Genomic DNA, 6117 nt, shown 5'->3' with positions numbered 1-6117 from the left:
CGTGTTCTCTGGAGTGACCAATCACGCTTCTCTTTCTGGCAATCCGATGGACGTGTCTGGGTTTGGCGGTTGCCAGGAGAACGGTACTTGCCTGACTGCATTGTGCCAAGTGTAAAGTTTGGTGGAGGGGGGATTATGGTGTGGGGTTGTTTATCAGGGGTTGGGCTTGGCCCCTTAGTTCCAGTGAAGGAAACTCTTAAGGCATCAGCATACCAAGACATTTTGGACAATTTCACACTCCCAACTTTGTGGGAAAAGCTTGGGGATGGCCCCTTCCTGTTCCAACATGACTGCGCACCAGTGCACAAAGCAAGGTCCATAAAGACATGGATGAGCAAGTTTGGGGTGGAGGAACTTGGCTGGTCTGCACAGAGTCCTGACCTCAACCCGATAGAACACCTTTGGGATGAATTAGAGCGGAGACTGCGAGCCAGGCCTTCTCATCCAACATCAGTACCTGACCTCACAAATGTGCTTCCGGAAAAATGGTCAAACATTCCCATAGACACACTCCTAAACCTTGTGGACATCCTTCCAACATCAGTACCTGACCTCACAAATGTGCTTCCGGAAAAATGGTCAAACATTCCCATAGACACACTCCTAAACCTTGTTATAGCTGCAAAGGGTGGGCCAACTCAATATTGAACCCTACGGACTAAGACTGGGATCCCATTAAAGTTCATGTGTGTGTGTAAAGGCAGGCGTCCCAATACTTTTGGCAATATAAAATATATACTGTATATACATCCAAGTTTCATGGCACTCTCAGTGCTTCTTTTACTTTTCTTCCAATTATGGGGCAGACCATCTCTTTGTGTACCTTGAAACAAAGTTGTGCCAGTTGATACAGTATGTGTATTTATTATAAAAAGTATAGTAAAAAATACAGAATGCTTTCGCTTAAAAAAAAAAATTGACCTCAATCCCTTATAGAATCCCATTAATTTGTGACACATGTTTTAAATACAGATTTACTTCTTGACATCATCTCAACAATATGTTGTAAATCAGCAGTATATCCATGTGTTTATAACTGTATACTTTCACTGCCTGAACCCAGATTTCAGTGACAACACAAATGACATCAGCATTCATCTGGCAGGAAACTACGATTCTACAACAGAGGTTAGAGGACAAGCACATTTTAGAGGTTACATGTTACCAAATAAAATTAAAGGCCAAAAAGCAACTTAGACAATACAGACAAGATTATTTAATTAGAAAAAAACAAAACAAAAACACAACACAACAGAGAAAAAACATATAAACTTAACTTTTTTGATTTCATACTTGCATTGCCTTGCTGTATGCCTACCACATATGTGCACAATTGATATGCTTTACATAGTTAAAAGTGGCCTTCACATGAAAAATACATTCTAACAACACCACCCACATAGCCCAATTGTCAAAAGTAACTAAAATGTGTCAAATAAAAATTAAAAAGCATCGGAACATGTCCCCTGAATGTTGCTTATTGCAGCTCAGCATCTAAGAGAGTGCTGAACTAAGACTTTCAGGTCTGCTGGTAAAGTGATATCTGATGTTAGCAATCTCCTCTTCCCTAATTAACCTGCACACTGATCTCTGCATATCTGAAGTCTAGCAAGATTCAAAAGCTTTGAAGGAAAGGTAAAACCAGTAAGTAACCCTTATGTAGTATGCAAACATGGCTGGTCAAACACCAGTAGAATTTCAGTTTAAAAAAAATAATTTGCAGAACATTTGTTTGATTTTCTAATTATTGATGGGGTTAAATCAACAACTGTTTTCAACTGTAATCAAAAGAGCAGGATGGAAATTTTTTCTTGAGCCAACAATATTTAAAAATTAAAGTGGTTTTCATCTGGAAACTCCATTCTTTCCAAAATGTTAAAATCAAATGAAATTTTTAACAACATTCGTTAAGTCTCTGATGGTATTATCGAATGTTCTCATGAGATTGTTCGCACAAATGTTTGTTTTACCCAGCCCAAAGTGTATACCCAGCTTAACTGTGGACCAGACAGTGGCAATTTATCTTCCAGGTGAACTTACACAGCAAATTTACTGAAAGACAATTGGCTTAATTCACTGAGCTACAATGCATGTTTTGCCATAATGATCTTTGGCTATGAGATTGTTAATTTCAGCAATCATTGGCTTGCAGGACTGAAAATAATGATCATTATGGCAAATAATGGACATTTTATAGCTCAGTGAATTGAGTCTGTACTTACACACATGCATATTTATATTAGGCTAGAGGTGCGCACAAGAAAAACCTGATGACTGTTTCCAAAAAGGAAAAAGTAGCCACGTCAGGACACTGGAGACAGTTCAGGTCTTCTTAGTATTCCAGCAGCATGAGATTATTTGTGTAATTTACATGTTATCTAGGGGTGCAAAGGTGTAGTGGAGCACGTGTACTAAAGTACTTCAAGTACTCGAACTGGTATCTCAAGGCAAAACTGACAGGGAGCTTGGGGGCCCTGGAAGTGCCCTGACGCGAACTGAGGCTTTAGTGATAGTTTACGGCTAGACAATAGCATAGTGTATGAAACAAAACAAAAACAAAAAAAGAGTAGTAACTGGCATGTTCTAATAGCATACAATAACTAACGCAAGAGTGGCAACCAGCTTGGGAATAATGGGAATGTTGAAATGTTTAAGTTTGATATTTCCGGTACAATTGTTGGGGTTACTGTAAATAGCCTCATACTGTGTACATTTTATGCTGTAAAAGAAAAGGCCGAGCCCCTTGGGGTAGGGCCGAGAAAACAGAATAAAGTTTGTTTAAAAAAAAAATGTCACATTTTATGTAAATATTAAAATGCAGATACATAAACATCTCTGACCACCGTTAAGTTATACCTCAGGTCAGTAATCAGATTTTTAAAATGATCAGTGCCACTGGGACTGAGTGAGGGAAGAACCTAAGTATTAGTTTGTCACCAGAACAGGAATAGCGAGGATATCTTCCAATAAGTACAGCTGTTCCAGTGACAGGAATTTCCATTACTTTGGAGAGATTTTTTCACACTTCCGGTTATGTCTACATAACAGGAAATGAAGGGAAACTTATCAATGGGACACAGATCACAAAAATGAAAACTCTGACAAGGGGTTAACCAAAATCCATTATGAAAAAAAAAAATTTTTTGCTTTAGATCTACTTTAAGTCCTACCCGTATGACAACTGAACCGTTTAAAATAACGAAGGAACATGTTTTTTTCACCATTGCTATGCAAATTAACAAGTTTTTTGTTTTTTTCATTATTAAGGTATAAAGGTGAACTTGCACTTAAATATATAAAAGAATATGGATACAAAAAAATCATGGTTACTTACATAGAAGGATATATTTTGAAAATGATTTAAAATTCCAGCATTTCAATAAGCTTCAGTATTTACATAACACGTCTGTATTTACAAACTGCAAACCTCATAACGAACGAATGGATCACTGACTCACCAAAGGACGCCAGAGGAGCTTCTTAAAAGTGCCAATTGCCCTATAGGTGATATAAATAAAATACTATATAATGACACATTTATATTATATTGCAAGTATTTATCAAGATTCTTTTTGATTACAGCCAATCAAAAAAAGTGGTTCTAATTGTGATTAATATATTCTACAGTATCATCAAATGCAATTTCCACTTTCTTTTCTTATATTATCATGCAGCTTACACTCTCAGAAATCAATCCTCCAACAACGCTGTATGTACTATTCAGCACCATCATACATGACAGTCATCAAATTTTACATTCAACCAAGCAAATGAACAAGTAGTGTTGATGTACAATTTGTATTGGCTTATATAAAATAAATCCTTACTTTCGATTATTTGATATGGCAAATTCTGGACAACATATAGCAGGTCCTGATTCCATCACAGTAATACCAATTCTGCATAGAATGGGACACAAGGTCCTATAGTTCACATACTGTATCTCAGAGGACTGAACTACCTACCAGTCTGGGAACTACTGGAAAGTTAATGGGGGGAATTTATCAAAACTGGAGGAGTCGAAATCTGGAGCAGCTGTGCATGGCCAACAATCAGCTTCTCTCTTTGGTTTGTTCAGGTAAGATTTGAAAATGAAAGAGAGAAGCTGATTGGTTGCCATGCACAGCTGCTCCAGATTTCGTCTGCTCCAGTTTTGATAAATGTATACCATGTATACATGTTCTTGATGAACCGACCTAAATCCGATGCATGGGTGCCGATGTCAGCACCTTTCTGACTGACATCCCTGCATCAGTTGATCTAAGAAGCATATATAATAATATGGCAAAGATACGGGCTTTTAAGATATAATATGGCATATAATCAAGACATCCCTTATAAAGATACCAACAATAGTGATGACTTAACCAAAGACCAGAGAAAAAGTCAAGTGTGGTATTGTCAGGATGTCATGTTATTAAGGGGTGCCAATATTCCTCTACGCGTTTCACACCCAATATAGGCCTACATTGGGTGCGAAACACGAAGAGGAATATTGGCTTTTTTTGGGACTTTTTCTCTGGTCTTTGGTTAAGTCATCAATATTGTTGGTATCCTTCTAAGGGAGGTCTTGATTATATGCCATATTATGAAGGGACTGTTTTAAGTGTTTTTTATTATGCACAATTACATTTTCGTTTATGTTTTTGTATAAGATAAAAATGTAATCTTAATCTACTTTTGTGCTATACCAGTGGGGTTTTTGATACTTTAAAAGCCCTTATCTTTGCCGCATTATTATACATTTCTCTAGGGATGCACCGATACTTTTCAGATACCAGTGCCGATACTTGGCATTTTCATGAGCACTACCAGGGTTGCAGCTGGGACCTAGCTCTGGTACTCCACCACTGTCCTGAAATCATTAGTCTGTATTGTTTTAGAAAAGCTGTTACATAACACTAAACAAAAATGTATCAGTACTTGTATCTGTGAGTACTTGGGCAAGTATCAGTACTTGTACTTGCAAAAATGGTATCGGTGCATCACTTTATTTATCTTAAGAAAAACAAAATCATACATTAAAACAGAGATGTACAAATCCAAGGAGCTCCGTGGGCTCCTTACAAATGACAGTTGCCTCCCAACTTTTGAATTTTTCTCTAGTCCAGTCTTGGAGCTGGAAAAGTATCTGTACTTGTACTTGTACCGAGTATGGTACTTAGTATCGGTGCATCCCTACATTTCTCCCTTGGGTGTGGTATCGCCTTTGCTCCATATTCACCCCTAAATTCTATATATAGTGATCTAAAAACCATGTCGGAAACATGTCGGTCAAACAGAGCTGTCAGCCAATGGGCTGAGTACAACCGAAACAGCAGAAGATTCCTGTTCTATTTTCTTCATTCAGCCAGCAGGTTGAACAAAGAACATAGAACTGTGTATACCTGACTTTACAGATACTAACCGCCAAGGCAAATTGATAATGCGATGTAATAGAATCACTAAATAAACCTTCCTTAAAAAATGCACTTTTCAAAGTTTTTTATTCATTGTGATCAGCACGAGAAAAAAATGTTTGCTTTAATAATACAACAGTTTAATTGACAAGCCAAACCCAATTCCTTTCACAGAATTTATTTCACACCTTTCAAACTGTATGGTGTAACTAGGTGTATTCATTATTAATTAGGTATGCATTGACCTGTGATTATAGCTTTGACCTGATACCAAGGGCCCTGCACGGAAAGATCCATTATTTCAGTCTCGACATGTAACGACAGTATAAAACTGAGCACCGAAGACTGAAGATCGTTACCACCTAGCAATTAACAGCTGTCTGCAAACTGCGGGAGGGAAGAAAGGGTTTTGCCCCCAGTCACAATCTTCAAATCATGAACTAATTGTGTCGAAAGAAGTAAACATTAAAAGCCCCGCAAAATCTGGACTGGGTTATATACAAGTATTCTTTCCCCCCAGAAAACACACTTGAATTAGAATTCAATTCTGCTTGCATTTGGAAATGAATGAAACTGCTTTCTCATCCCTATTTACATTGCCACATAAAGCACTTTTTACAAAGCAACAGCTGAAAGCTGATACTTTAGTTATGAGTGGATACTGGTGGGTTGAATTACCCATTGGTCCTTATCTGTCTGCCTAGATCTCCCTGCCAGA

The 6117-nt window shown here is 37.7% G+C and overlaps 1 long non-coding RNA gene across 1 annotated transcript in view; it reads right to left on the bottom strand.

The window, feature by feature from the left end:
* LOC108798746 overlaps positions 1-3504 on the bottom strand; it is an 82012-nt gene extending 78508 nt beyond the window's left edge. Inside the window, exon 1 of the long non-coding RNA XR_001941973.1 lies at positions 3459-3504. This is a non-coding gene — a long non-coding RNA (uncharacterized LOC108798746). The remainder of the gene's footprint in view (positions 1-3458) is intronic.
* Positions 3505-6117: the final 2613 nt, after the last annotated feature.

Source organism: Nanorana parkeri, unplaced genomic scaffold, assembly GCF_000935625.1.
Source record: "Nanorana parkeri isolate BGI_ZX_2015 unplaced genomic scaffold, ASM93562v1 scaffold1549, whole genome shotgun sequence".
NCBI lineage: Eukaryota > Metazoa > Chordata > Amphibia > Anura > Dicroglossidae > Nanorana > Nanorana parkeri.
This window is presented reverse-complemented; position numbering and strand designations above follow the sequence as displayed.